A 15,097-nucleotide genomic window follows, 5' to 3' on the forward strand; every position below is an offset into this window, starting at 1 on the left:
TTTTTTGTTTACGTTGAGTGGTATTCATTCACTTGAGGAAGTGCTTTGGGTTTCGGGATATAGTTTAATTATTATTATTTTGTGCGTATATACATGCCTTGACAACTGTATACTCCGTCTTGTTCTCCCTCCTTTATTCTCGGGAAACCTTTCCTTCTTTTATATATACATTTTTTGTTACTCCATTTTTACCTGCCTGCGCGAACGCCCGTTGGGAGTCGGAAATTTGAAAACACCTGTTTTGAAAAGCAGTGTGCAACACCCTCAATCCTCGAATCCTCCGATAGAACCGTGTAGTGCAGTCCCTTCAAAGCATCGCACCCTCCACAAGGAAATTTGGGATAAGTCTTTGCATGATTACGGTCATTTTATTTCGTATTCGGGGAACCAGAGTGATCTTGGAATTACAGATTGGAACCAGCAAATTTATACACAAATTTGTTGCGTAACCGTACAGTATCTCTTTTAAGAATTACTTTAGTGTATGTCCCATCAAGCTTATAGTGCGGTAGTCTGGGCATTTATGTGCTATTATCCCTGATTTGCAGATGCAATTAAACAAATCACCATGATATGAATCCTCCCTTTCTCCATAAGTTTAAGAATTTCGCCTGGTAGATTATCTGGTCTTCAGTGTATTCAGTGCACGTAAGATTTCTTGCTTCGTTATTTCGGGAACTTCATCTCCTTCCATATGTTAAAGGTCAACTTTTTTTCCATGAGCTACAAGGAGATCCCCCATATTTTTTCCATGTTTTTAGTTTTTGGTCTGAACCCATAAAATAAATAAAACTAAGCAGTTTCCAAGTTTTAATTACTTGCGAGTAGAAATAGAGGGCAACGGATAATATGAAAAAGAGCTAAATAAGGAAATATAAAAAACAATAAAACTGCATTGCATTGAATAAGAACTCTATAAGTAAAAAAGAAATATCAATAAATACAAAAAAATGTCCTCAGTGAAATACATAGATCCATTTTAACATTTGGTTGTGAACCGTGGACAATGATTAATCAACAAAAAAGCAAAATTCAACTCTTGGTTAGTTTTGGTTAGTTTGGTTAGAAATCTTGGAAATTAAATACCTGCGAAGAGTTAAAACAGTAACAAAAATGGATAAAATAAAATACACGGATATAAGTACAATCGACAATGGAATATGTAGAAATACAATTGAACTCGTGGGCATCCACAGAGTTTGGAAAACACAAGGTAAAACAGGTATGGGAAGCAAAAAGACAAAACAGAAAGAAACGTGGAAGACCAAAACAACCACTATTGCTGAGATTCTTCAAAAAAGAGGCAAAGCTTGGAGTAAAGCAAAGATTATGGTAAGAAAAAAATGGGACGATATTAAAAGTAGAAATGAAGGATACCAAGCGAAGCGCTAGACATATACAGGGTATCTCAAAATAAATAACAGCATATTCTAATTCTGAAATAAGTTTTCTAGGGTTCTATATAAACATATATCAAAAGAAGGATACTAGTGGAGCCACGGGTAAAAAAGGTTTTACCCATTTTGGTATGCTGAATATAATTTTAAAAATATAAATGTCAAATTTGGTCAGTGGCGTAAGTGGCGTAACTTTTGGGTGATACTGCAATAACTTGTTTGTTGATTGACTTCTAGACTTGACATTTCCCTTCTTTGGTATCGTTATAAAGGCTGATGTCAGCCATTCCTGTGCTATTATCCCTGATTTGCAGATGTCATTAAACAAATCCACCAAGACATAAATCCTCTCTTTCTCCATAAGTTTAAGAATTTCGGCTGGTAGATTATCTGGTCTTCAGTGTATTCAGTGCATGTAAGATTTCTTGCTTCGTTATTTCAGGACCTTCGTCTCCTTCCATATGTTAAAGGTCAATTTTTTGTCTATGAGCTTCAAGGAGATCCCCCTATAATCTTTCCATGTTTTTAGTTTTTGGCCCGAGCCCATAAAATAAATAAAACTAAGCAGTTTACAAGTTTTAATTACTTGGGAGTAGAGATAGAGTAGAGCTAAATAACGCAATAGAAAAAACATTCAAACTGTACTGATAAGAACTCAATAAGTAAAAAAGAACTATCAACAAAAACAAAAATAAATGTCCTCAGTGCCATATATAGATCCATTTTAACATTTGGTTGTGAACCCTGGACACGGATTAATCAACAAAAAAGCAAAAGTCAATTCTTATAGATTAAATACCTGCGAAGAGTTAAAAGAGATTTTTCAGAAAAGAGGCAAAGCTTGGAGTAAGGGAAAGATTATGGTAAGAAAAAAATGGGATGATATTACATTTACAATTACAGGGTACTTCAAAATAAATATTCTAATTCCGAAATAAGTTTTCTAGTATTCTATATAAACATATTGGTATTGGTATTGGTATTAAAGGGGGGCGCCCTCACGGACGTCCAAACACTTAGGCCACCAGATGGGCCCGTTGTGCCCCCAGGTCGCTCTAGAAGGTCAGCAACTCCTTTAGCCCAATACCGTGCACTGAGTCCGGATCGATCAGGGCCGTTCCGAAGACTCCCAATCTTGCCCATGTCAAGGCAGGGCACTCGGTGAGCAGATGATACGGGGTCTCCTCCCCTTCCATGCACCACCTACACTCCGGGTTGTTTCCAATGCCTAGCAATCAAAGATGCCTCCTAAGCCTGCAATGTCCTGTGTAGGCCCCTGTTAGTGCTCTACACTCCCTGCTGATCATTCTAAGCAGCTCCCTGGTCCGAGGAAGGGCGGGCCCATCCATCATAAGCCTCGCCTGCCTCATTCCCGGAGCAACTCTCCGGCCCGGTCTCTCGCCTATGCGAAGAGCCCTCTCTGGCTAAGGCGTCCGCTGCCTCATTGCCCCGGATACCGGTGTAACCCGGGACCCAGACCAACGTGACCTTCCTCTCCTCAGCCACCCTCCTCAGTACCCCTTTGCACTCCTTTATCAACAAGGAGCGCGTACGCTTTGACTTCAGCACCATAAGTGCAGCCCTACTGTCCGAGCAGAAGAAGACTCTCCTGCTTCCGTGGTTGACCCGAAGCACCTCTCTGGCCGCCATCAATAAAGCGAAAATTTCCGCCTGAAACACAGTGCAGTACTGACCCAGAGGGACGGACAAGCTCGATCCCGTTGTCTCGCAGTACGCTCCAGCTCCGGCCAGATCTCCCATTCTGGACCCGTCCGTGTACCAGACAAGTCCATCCCAGGAGCCGACTCTGTCCTCTCTCCACTCTTCTCTTGATGGAAAGAGAAAGGTCAATTTTTCAAAGAAGGTCATCTCGGGGATCAAGACGTCACTCGGCATGCCCATGACCCCGCGATCCCCGCGACAGCCCTCTAAAATGTCGTACGGACCCCGATTGAAGGTTCCCTCCCTCCAGAGCCCGCAGCTCTCCAGCATCACAGCTGTCCTGGCCTCCACCAGAGCCTCTAGGGCCCTCGTGGGCGCCGTTCTCATGGCGACCGTTATGCAGAGGCAAGCCAATCTCTGCAGTTTGTCAAGAACTAACCTTGCTCCCGCTCTTTTGGTCCCCGACCACCACATACATGCCACATGCAAAGCTTGGAGTAAGGGAAGATTATGGTGAGAAAAAAATGGGATGATATTACATTTACAATTACAGGGTATTTCAAAATAAATATTCTAATTCCGAAATAAGTTTTATAGTGTTCTATATAAACATATATTTCTGATGTGATTTTAAAAATATAAATGTCAAATGTCAAATACTGCAATAACCTATTTGTTGATTGACTTCTAGACTTATAACATCGAAAAAGACAAAAAATGAAAAAAACGTAACCAAAATTAACCAAAACATTTTGCAAGAGAAAAAAAATTGACAAAATATGTACATTAAAGATTAAACCAGTCATAATTAAGATGATATTAAAAGTAGTAATGTAGGATTATGTAGTGTTGAATTTAGGCAGTTTGTTTTTATATGTTGACTCTATTTGTATATCGTATGATTTAATTTTTCTGAAAAAATTGCAGTCGCTAATACTCTCCGTTATATTTGAAATAACGGTTTGCACTTCTAAAAACTTTCTTACTTCCGCTACGATACGATAACTGTGCTCGTTCGCCTATCGGCCCATCCTCAGAACCCAACGACAAAAACAGCACGCGATGCTAAATACGCTACCATTCAGATCCATATATTAAAAACAAATCGAACTTCTTGATTGATGGTCCATTGAGAATGTAAACCTTTTCAATTACAACAATACAATTGCGATACATTATTCAACAGCGCAGGTAATTGGATTCATGGGCGTAGTGAACGCTTGCCATTTTTGAAACGGCAAAAAAAGCAGTCGGATCCGTATTATTAGCCGAAGATGAATAAATATCGCTGATGAATAGCCGTTGCCTGTTAACCGTCGTGGGTTGACTTTATGGTGTTTTCCGGCATCGGATGGTTGGACAGAGTTTTACCGGGACGACTCGTTTGGACCCTTAGCTACACGTGTTGCAGATGTAGATGTGACTATTCCAGAAAACTGCTCCCAAAACTGATCACTGATTAGAGGCTTGACTGTATGTATGTATGACAGTAACAGAGAGTGGAAGAGCTGCTGAATCATCATCACAGGACTTTCCTGTTTTTCACCTTTTTTTCCGGTGCTCTAGCACAAGGACAAAGAGCTGCTTAAACTTTGAGTTAGTCTGCAGAGAGGTAGTTTGTTTTTTTCAAATGTTCATTACTTTGCGTGCTATTCCCGTATCAGAACGATTTTTTGCATGATGTTGATTGTATTTTCTTTTATTTTCAGGTCTTTGATTTCGTTGGCTAATGGTAAGTATTTGTTAACTTTTTCTTGATGTGTTCGTTGTAAGTTTGTTGATGGTGGTACCGCTATGTCTTTTTTTTGTTTACGAATACGATATCGGGTCTATTGTTTTGTATATGCACATCCGTGATGATTTCTCTGTTCCAGTACAGTTTGTATTGATCGTTATCTACAACCGTCTAAGGTTTGAATTTGTAGTATGATCCTTGTTTTGTCTCTGAGTCAACTTTTTTTGTAGCTCTTGGTATACTACTTTTCCTACATTATCGTGTCTTTTCGTGTACTCGTTGGGCGCCCGTGTTTTGCATCCACCAATTATGTGATCTATTGACTCCGTTTCATCCCCACACATACGGCATTTTTCGGATTCTATTCTTAATTTCATTATGTACTTTTCGTAGTTCCGAGTCGCTATTACCTGATCTTGGATGGCACATACAAATCCTTCCGTATTTATTATTATTATTATTATTCTTTAATTCACGCAGGTAAGTACGGGTCAAGATTCCAGTATCGGTGAAGTGTTGTCACGAAACACTGGAGTTTTGCGTCTAATGTTCTATGGTGACTTTTTGGTTTAACACCTTTCGCATTATGTTACAGGTTGATAGGATGACTGCTTTCTGGAGTTGCGTAGAGAGGGCTTTCTGCAGTCCGACGGATTCCAGATTCCGTGCCAGCTTCGTTGGAATTTCGCCTGTCGCTCCAATTATAATTAGTCTTGATCGTCCTTGCACCCCAGGTCTGCTACATGTCCTCAGATATCGACATGTATTTGTCAACTTTCTCCTGATGTTTCTTGTCAATGTTACTGGGGGAACGTACGGAAATGTCGACCAGAGTAATATTTCGTTGGTCCTTGTCGTATATCATGATGTCTGATCTGTTGTGTTGTACCGGTCTATCTGTTTGTATTTGTCCCAGTAGACCCTGTAATGCATATCTTCTACTATTGTTTGCGGCACGTACTGATAGTATGGCGTTTTATCTGTTATAAGGCCGAGTTTGTGGCAAATCTCGTTGTGTATTATTTTTGCAACGTTGTTGTGCCTTGTCGTATACTCGCGCGGTGCCATCATTTTGCATCCACTAAGAAGGTGTTCTATGTTTTCGCGACCCTCGCCACACATACGACATCTTGTATCGGTTATTCTTTCGTCCTTAAGGATGTCTTTCAGGTAAGATTTTGTAGGGATGATTTGATCTTGTATTGCACATAAGAATCCTTCGGTCTCTGGGAATATGTTGCTTGATGTAAGCCATTTCATCGTAGCTGGGGCGTCGATATATTCCCTGCTAAGGAGGTGGGGGTATCTGCAATGCAATTCTTTCTCTCGCCATCTGCTTTGAAGGGTGGCGATATTGTAATCTTGGTCACATCTGTATTCCCTATTTTTAAGGTTAAGTGGCTATAGGCTTCCATCCATTTTGATTATTATTATTATTATTATTATTATTATTATTGTCATTATTATTATTACTATTATTATTATTATTATTATTATTATTATTATTATTATGCCATTCACTTTTAATATTGAAATTTACTCCGCAAGCGACTTTTATTTTAACAATAAAGCCATTATTATTAATATTAATAACGTTTTGTGTTCAAAGAGCACATACTATCTCAGACACGGTACTCTAATACTTCCTGTCCTGTAACGATTATGCACGAACAACTTTTATGGGATAATAATTAGCAGGAGATATTCGACACACTATTTGTCCGTACATTTTAATAGAAACGCATAATAAACTGCCCACCCGTTAATACCCGTTTCGAACGCGCTACTGCCCACCTGCCCGCCGTATAAAACTTTATTAATTATTTATTTATTTGTGTTGACACTTTTTGGTTGCGACACGGGCCTCCATTACATTACAATACCGGGCTGAATCGGTTTTACATCGACTTTACATCGGAATTCGGCTCGTAGAAGTATTTGCATTTTGGAACAATGGGGGTATTAGTGCCGCGGCGGCCGTTAAAACGGGGCACAATAAGTCATTGGAAATTTGACTAATCAAAAACGAAATCTCGAAATGCCGTTTCTCTAATGCGGAACTGTATACAGTGGCTCAAATTCGGTTTAAAAAATTAAAAAAAGACGCCTCAAGTTTGTACGGGTTGACCCAAATTCGGGGTTGGGTGAAATAGAGGCTTGCCCAGATAGCATACAATATACCCAGTATATCCGGTTAATGTCCCACTTAAGACACATGTCGAGGATATTCTTATATACTAAAAATATACCCCGCATGACTCCAAAATTCCTCGTCTCTACGGACTTTTTAAGATTCACGCATCATCTAGCCAAACAATTACTGAAATGAAGTCAAAAGATTAGAATTACCTATTTTTTTTCAAATAGCACTCTAGATTGGACCAATACTTTTTATAGGAGTCAATTTTAATCGCACAAACATGATTGGCTGAGCCAATTCATGGGCATTATTTGCTGGAAAGTGAGTTTCGGTGAGTTTTCGTAGTTTAAAGAAAACTAAGTTCCACAGTTATTTAAAACTACAACAATATGAAAGCTAATTATAATTGTCGAAAGTACGCCTTGAGGGAGAAGAAGTTTCTATAAACCGTCATCCATCTATAAACAGTCTATAAACCATCAAAGTTCTAGTTACTAAACCTTGGAGTACAATGCCATTTGTAAATAAGTCCAGTCCATAACGAACCTTTATCAACTAACCACTTAATAATATATTTAAGTCATAACCTTATTTGGCGCGAGAGGCGCGACTTGTTAACACACGAGGGACTTAAAAAGGTTACCAAATGTGTTGCATTTTTCTATCGCCATTAGATTTTGGATACATTTTTGGAAAAAAACACAAATACATTCACCGATATGACCGTCAGAATTGATAAACGTCATAATTCAAGCCGTAGGTAAAATTTCAGAAAACATCAAATTGCTTCGCACGCTAGATCGGTGTATAATTGGGCATTCTAGAGAAGGGAGTAAAAAAGTATTGCCAAAACCCACTTTTACATTGTTCCAAAGCATATATTTGTTTAGGTTATATTTCTATCCAGAGTGTCGCATAACATGACTGCCATAGTTTTTGAATGTGTTGCTGGTTTGATTTCAAGTTATTCCAACAAGCGTTTGAAATTTTAAAGATCATTTAAAAGAAACTCCTTTATCTTTTGTTTTGTCATTTCTTGTTTATTTATATTTTATTTCATTGAATTAGTTGTTCAAAATGTCCACTCAGTTGCTGTTTACATAGTCCAGCTCTTTTTAGAATTGAAGTCGTAGCTCTGCTAAGAATCTCAGGATCAGCACGAATAGTTTCCGCGGCATCCACCCATAAAAAGTAATCTAAGAGATTAAGGTCAGGTGACTTTGCCGGCTAAGAAACTGCTGAACCTCTTCCAATCCACCCGTTTGTGTAATTCGTTGTCTTACATCAAGAGTTTTGGGGTAAATTTTTGCAAAACAACACGAATTTGTTCACTGACATGACCATCATAATTGACAAACTTCAAAATTCAAACCGTGTGGTAAAATCTCCGAAAACATCCGATTACTCCTAAACCGGTGCGGTAATATCCCGGACATGTCCGAAGGGGCTCGGATCAGTGGGCACGCTATATCTGTGTATAATTAAGTATTTTACAGAAGGGAGTAGAAAAAGTCTATTCCCTATTCTTCGGACATTAATAGAAACATTGGCATTCTAAAAATGATGAAATGGTAAAAGCGATGAAAAAGTGAAACAAATGGTGTTCAAAAATCATCGAGTCACTATAACTGACTGAAGACGTCGGCATCTCAACTGGCTCCGGCCATGCAACTTTTTCCGAAGTTTTGGGCATGAAGCATCTAGCACCAAAACTGCTTAATTTTGAACAAAAGGACCGTCGAAGAATAATCGCTTCAGAGCTGTTAAACGACGTCAATGATGACCTGATATGCTCAAAAAGACCATAACTGGTATATTTTTATGATGTCGAAACCAAAGCACAGTCGTCTGAATGAAAGAACCCAGAATCGCCAAGACCGAATAAAGCACATCAAGTTCGATCATCGGTTTTGCTGTTTTCTTTCAGAGTGCTTACCACAAAGTTGTACTGTCAATAAAGAGTATTGCCTTGAAGTTATGCGCCATTTGCGAGAAGCAATACGAAGAAAAGTCCGGAATTGTGGGAAAACAATTCATCTATTTGGCTTCACGGGGTAATTACTTTGAAGGGGACAATATTAATTTTGATAAATTAATAAAAACTTTTTAACAAAACTTAAAAGTCACCTCATTTTTTGAACACACCTCGTAGATATAGAAGTAGATAAAGTTTGCACGACTTTGACACACAAGAGCGCCCAATATTCCTCTGGGAAGAGCTTGAAGAGAAGTAAATACGCAGTTAACGCCTTCAAGCAAACTGGGACGGCATAGATGAAATGATTAAATTAATTCTAGAAACTAATGAAAGAGAACAAAGACAAAGGTAGAACAGGGAACAAACAAGTAGAGTGAATTACGTTGCTACAGGAAAATAAAAGGGCGGATAGAGATGAAGTAATATCAGGACGCATGGTTCAGCGAATAGCAATGATAACTGCTGATAAGGGGTGGTTTTAGTGCGGTCTGCCGAGCTGAGCTTTCAGTGATACCTACACTACCAGGGAAAGAAGCAAGAAGTACCTGGTGCCTTTAAAATGTTTCCACCTGTAAACAAATACATACAATATTCAGGTTCATACCCGTACATAAATGAGACTATTAACTATCAATTTTTTCAATATTCCTAGAAAAATGGCCAATAATAAAGATTCAGTACTGACCTTTGGACTACACCGATTTCTATATTGAACTTCTCTGAAACAACGGCGGCAACACGCATTTTGAGTGTTTTATCATTCTCAAAATGGTGAGTGAAGTACATCCAACAAATTCCGCCAACTCCGATTTGATTTCACGGTTGCATCATAATTGGCTTCTGCACACTCTACATATAAATATACAAGTAGTTAATCAAGTTCACAGTCTCTAGCTCAGTTGACTTGCCAACCCCAATGATTCGTTTCAGAACTTTAGGACACAGTAAGCATAAATTTATAAAATTCTTTAGTGTAAGTGACCCTTTTAGTTTGAGTCGAGCATACAATAAACCATTTAGCTTGTTGCAGAGCACTACATTATAAAACTGTTATCTATTAACTTTTAATTTAAGTTCTTCAAAATAACTAGAAACTACAATAAATCCAGAATCATCTGCGAAATTGAACTGCATTAGAGTCGTCTGAAATTTTGGGTAAATCTTCACAAAAAATTGTGAATAAAAATTGGGATACCACTATTTCTGTAATGAATTCCTCTGGAAGAACGCCGTCATTATGCATTTCGACTCTTCTGTCATTTCAAAATGATGACGTGCTGTCAGAAAATTTGCCGCCAACTCCCATTTTGTTTACCTTTTGCACTACTGCATACACTACACTTAAATCGAAGAAAACACCAATTACATTATTACTTTTGTCAAGTTTTTGATACACGCCATTAATCAAGTTCACTTGCCAACTTTGAGCGTGATTGCTTTCAGAACTTTAAGAAGGATCTAATATAATATGCAAGTATCTATTTGAATATTACTTTCAGTGTCTATAGATTGAACTTGAACGTTTTGTAATTGTTTTCAACTCGACGTATAATCTAGCATGAGAATATACGGGGGCTGTAGAATATATATACTTTACGTATCAGGTCCACCTGGTAAATCCGCTTTCGGTACTGGCGGACGATAAATTAAGAAGACATTATAAGCGAAATATAAGCAACAACAACGTCGGGGCAGCTCGCTGGCAAATTTATCGGCGCTGAATCTTCGAAATTTCCAAAGGCCGTAAATCAGACGTGCGGTTAATATTTTTCCGTTTTTGAACAACCGAACGCAGAAAGGTGTTGCTTTAGTTCGTGTATTCCGCCGTTTTTTTTTCGTGTCGGATGCGAAGTTCGATTTGAAAAATTGCCCCGAGCGCGGTCTTATTCGGTCATTCCGGTTATTTCGCCATTTTTTTTTAAAGCACGGCACCGAATTGAAAGATGGTCCGTGTTTACTTCCAGTAAACTAGATCGAAACTGAAGTGGCAACGTAGTCGTAGAAAAGTAGTGCAAATTTGACAATAGAATGCATCCAACAATACATGGATTTATAAATTTATTACGATTACTTAAAAATTCTTGAACTTCTCAATGGTACTGCGGAGGAGCTTCATCTTACTCAAACCACAATTGTTCGATCTTAATGTTATTAACTTTTTAACCTAAATCATTCTGCAAAAAGGTTTAAATTGTCTTATTCCACGCCGCACATTAAGTGAACAATGGTTTGCACTTCCCGTACCCAGAATGTTGAATGTTGAATGTTGAATAACAATGCATGGGATGACGATTAAAAATTTGGATCGGCCTCTATTGCTTCATTAGCGACGGTACAGAAGTGTCCCCTCAAAATCACAACCTTTCAGAAAAAAATAAATAATTTTAAATTTAACGCTAATAGATTAGACTTCAATCGATATAGAAATGAAAAAAGCGTCATAGAACGCTTCTAGTATGGCATCTTCAGTGGTATAAAAATCTGACCACATAATTATTTATTTACTTATTGGATGTCCTCAAACTGCCGACAGTCATTACATAAAAAATTACTTTATATTTGAATACAAAAGCAATAAAACATTTGTAAGCATTCATTTAACTGTTAAATGTCAGACCGTATGTTTTCAAAATTGGTATGCGAATGAAACGTGAAAAGACCTTTAAAATGAAAAAAAAAACTTAAAATGGGGCCTGGTGTCATTTTGACATTTTGAGATATTGTTTTTACGTCAAAAACAAGATATTCCCATCATCTAGGCGGGCGCTGTATACCAAATGATGCATTGCTGAAAGGAACATAGCAAACATGATCAAATATTCGTTCCCCTGTACATTTTATAGCAAAGTTGTAATATAACTTTTTGGAGGGGATGGGAAGATTAACTCACATACCAAGTTTTAATAAATTTTAATAACCCAATCTTCATTTATTGAATTAAATATACAAGGTCAATACAACAAACACCAGCTAATATTTTCCATGATGCTATTTCCAAAACTTGACGACATCAATGACATATCAAATAAGTTTTATCATAAAGACCTGCACTTTTGATTTCATCCATCCAAAATAAACTAAGTATGTAGGTATATCATTATCTTTTTCTTAGGATCAAACCCATACTCGGTTCTTAAGATCTCCTTGTCCCTTAAGGCGTCCTTGGAATGAATTTCATTGAAAGGATGTTTTAAGCAACAAGGAAGCTTTAAGGATCAAGGATAAAATAAGTAATAAAAATAGAGCTATAAAACATTGCCAAAAAGAAACATTATTTAAAATAAACATTATTTTTTAATTAAATGTTCAAACCAATCTCCATTAATAGTCGATCATAAAATTCATTTCTAACATTGCTTAGTCGATACTGTGAATCCTATCACATTTTAATGAAATAGAATTCTGTAACTGCTTAAGATTTTCAAATTTAACAGTTTTATAGATAACACTTTTCGAGTGACCCCACAGAAAAAAATCGTTCGGGCAGAGGACCTGGGCGGCTAAAGAATTGATGAACCGATAATATTCCCGTTAAAAGTATTTCCCAAATAATCCCTAACCATACGGAAAAATCATTTTGATTCAATCAATTTGATTTTGTAATATGTCCAAATATGTTTCTGCCGCGAAGTTATTGCCTATAAAAAATGGCTCAATAATATTTATGGCATATATTTTTTGAGGATATTGGCCTCGAGTATTAAGAAATCGATATTTATCATTTCAAAATGAAATGCTACTCTTCTTTTTTCTTCATAGTCGCGGAGCTCTTGGTGTCTTTCGTATTTAAAAGAAAAATATTTGTGATTGTTTAATGCTTTAATGCAACACAGTGATATGATGTTTATTTACAGCTTGTCCAAGAATAATCGTACTAATCATTTTGTTTTCCTCCACATGCAGTAATATTTTCACATCTCTATTGTCCCTTTCTCCTGCTCTACTATCGATATTTTCAGCTGAACATGTACAGTTTATTACGGCTCCTTTGGACTCGAATTGGGTAATAATAAGTTTAATTATTAAAATCGAAGGCTTAGTTTTAGAAGTAAAACAAATTGAAAAAAAATCAGAAACTGCTCTAAGACTGTTTCCTGCATATACCACTTAATTATCGTTACTTTTTCTTCAATTGAAGAACGCATATTTAGCTTTAATTAAACCGCGTTTTATAACATTAACAGTCGCAAATAAAAATATTGTTACTGTCACGAGCTTTCGTGAACTCGACACATGAGTTCATCATATCGGGCTTTTCAAAAAGTTATGTTACAACTGTGCTACAAAATGTTCATGGGAGCCAATATCTGGCCGCCTAAAAATCTATTCAGCAATAATAATAAAGCTCCAAGAGGAAAATTTTAGGTAATAAATATTTTGTATACGTTTCCCGTTCAACGGAATTAATAAACGCTCGCTTGCTCGATACTCCATTTTTTTGACGGTGAATTTCCAAAAATGTTTCACGTTCCGTTTCGGTGTCGAAAATATTCACGTCACCGTAGCGGCCCGACTATGACCATTAGTCTCTCTATTTTAAACCGCGCACAGATGGTGTTGCCACTCCAAAGAGACCAAAAAAGAGTCCGCTCGTTTCTGATGCGAAAACCGTCCACACGATTGACCCAATTGCCCGATTCATATTAAGCCAGATGTTCGAGACGTTGCCTTATCGATGACAGAGATCGCGCTCATCGCAGGAGACTAATTTTCTGATTTACAAGCCGCAATGCGTCGGTAATAAATGAAAAATCCACACAGGACGTCCGTTCCGCCGTTATCTGGATCGCATGTTCCGCCTGCGGCGCCGCGTTTAAGATCTGACTAACGTTTTGATCTTTGATCTGTTCGATATCATCACCAGCAAAAGACACTCTTGAAGACCTTCAAACTGCCGACTTAACAATAAATTTAGCAGGGGATTCGGAGAGTTCGCTGAGGATTAAAACTTCATTTGCAAATTTACATAGAACTTGAATCGTTTATTAAAGAAACTTTTATCAACCTTAAGTAATATTTGCTCAATACTCAAAAAACTTCTCAGTTCAAACTGTTTCAGGATAGGTATATATATCACTATTAACACTTTCCGACACGACCTAAAGTACTCTAAGTCTAACCAGCTATCTCTCTTAATCGGAAGCAATTGGGTTACCCATGGCCGAAATTATTGTTTCAATACCAATGGAACCGATTGCTGCTTATTGACATATATTTAAGGCCAAATTAAAGGCTAATCCAGAGCCATTCGACTGCCGACTCGACACAGGTTCGCACATTGAACGCTTTAAGGATATTTAGTGAAAAGTAACTCTTGCGAATATCTGACCATCTTATTTTATATTCCATCAAGAGTTGAGATGGTAGGATATGAACTGCTAGGTAATCGGTTCAAGGCAATCCAATGCCTGGATAATCTGCAGATGGTTATTCACAAATATTCATCAAAAGCATTAAATTTATTTTTAAAAAATCAGCAGCAAATAGTAACAGTAAACTTTTTTCTATTGTCCATCCAAGGTGAGGTCCCTACCTGCTGAACTTAACCATCCTCACTATAGTCGCACTACTTGCCAAATTCTCCTAGGTTAACGAAACCGTTAGTTCTGTTCTTTGCACCCAATGGGTGGTGATGAAGACCATTGACATAGTAATTGAATGTCTTTTATTCACATAGTGACCAATAAAGTTTCTCTTATACGTTGTTGCTGCTCTAACCTTCCTGGAACTGTTAAAAAAATTTCTCTGAGTTCAAACTTCTTCAGAGGCTAAGAGTAACCTACTGAGTCTTCAAGGTACAACCTAAACCTCTAACTCTAACCAAACATCTCTCTTAATCGGGAACAAGATAGTTGTGTTTGATCTCTAGAAGAATTGGTTTACTCGTAGAGGAAATTATTTTATTTTTTTTAGTACCAATGTATTTAATAAAAAAGTAACTCTTGCTGACATCTCATACCGGGTTAAAATAAAACAAATTTAATTTCTGTTTTGGAAAATCACTACGTGAATAAGAACTATAAAAACCAAATGGACCAGTTGCAAAGACTTGCATAAAAGACCTGACTCAATCTAGCCAGTAATTACCAATTATGACAGTACTTTGCGTAACTGAAAAAATAGTTGAACATTGAATGGACCAATAGAAACCAACAGTTGTTTGTATTAGTTTCTGTTGCTTAATG

The sequence above is a fragment of the Cylas formicarius genome, unplaced genomic scaffold (genome assembly GCF_029955315.1).
Source record: "Cylas formicarius isolate icCylForm1 unplaced genomic scaffold, icCylForm1.1 PGA_scaffold_5__7_contigs__length_24384050, whole genome shotgun sequence".
Classification (NCBI taxonomy): Eukaryota; Metazoa; Arthropoda; class Insecta; order Coleoptera; family Brentidae; genus Cylas; species Cylas formicarius.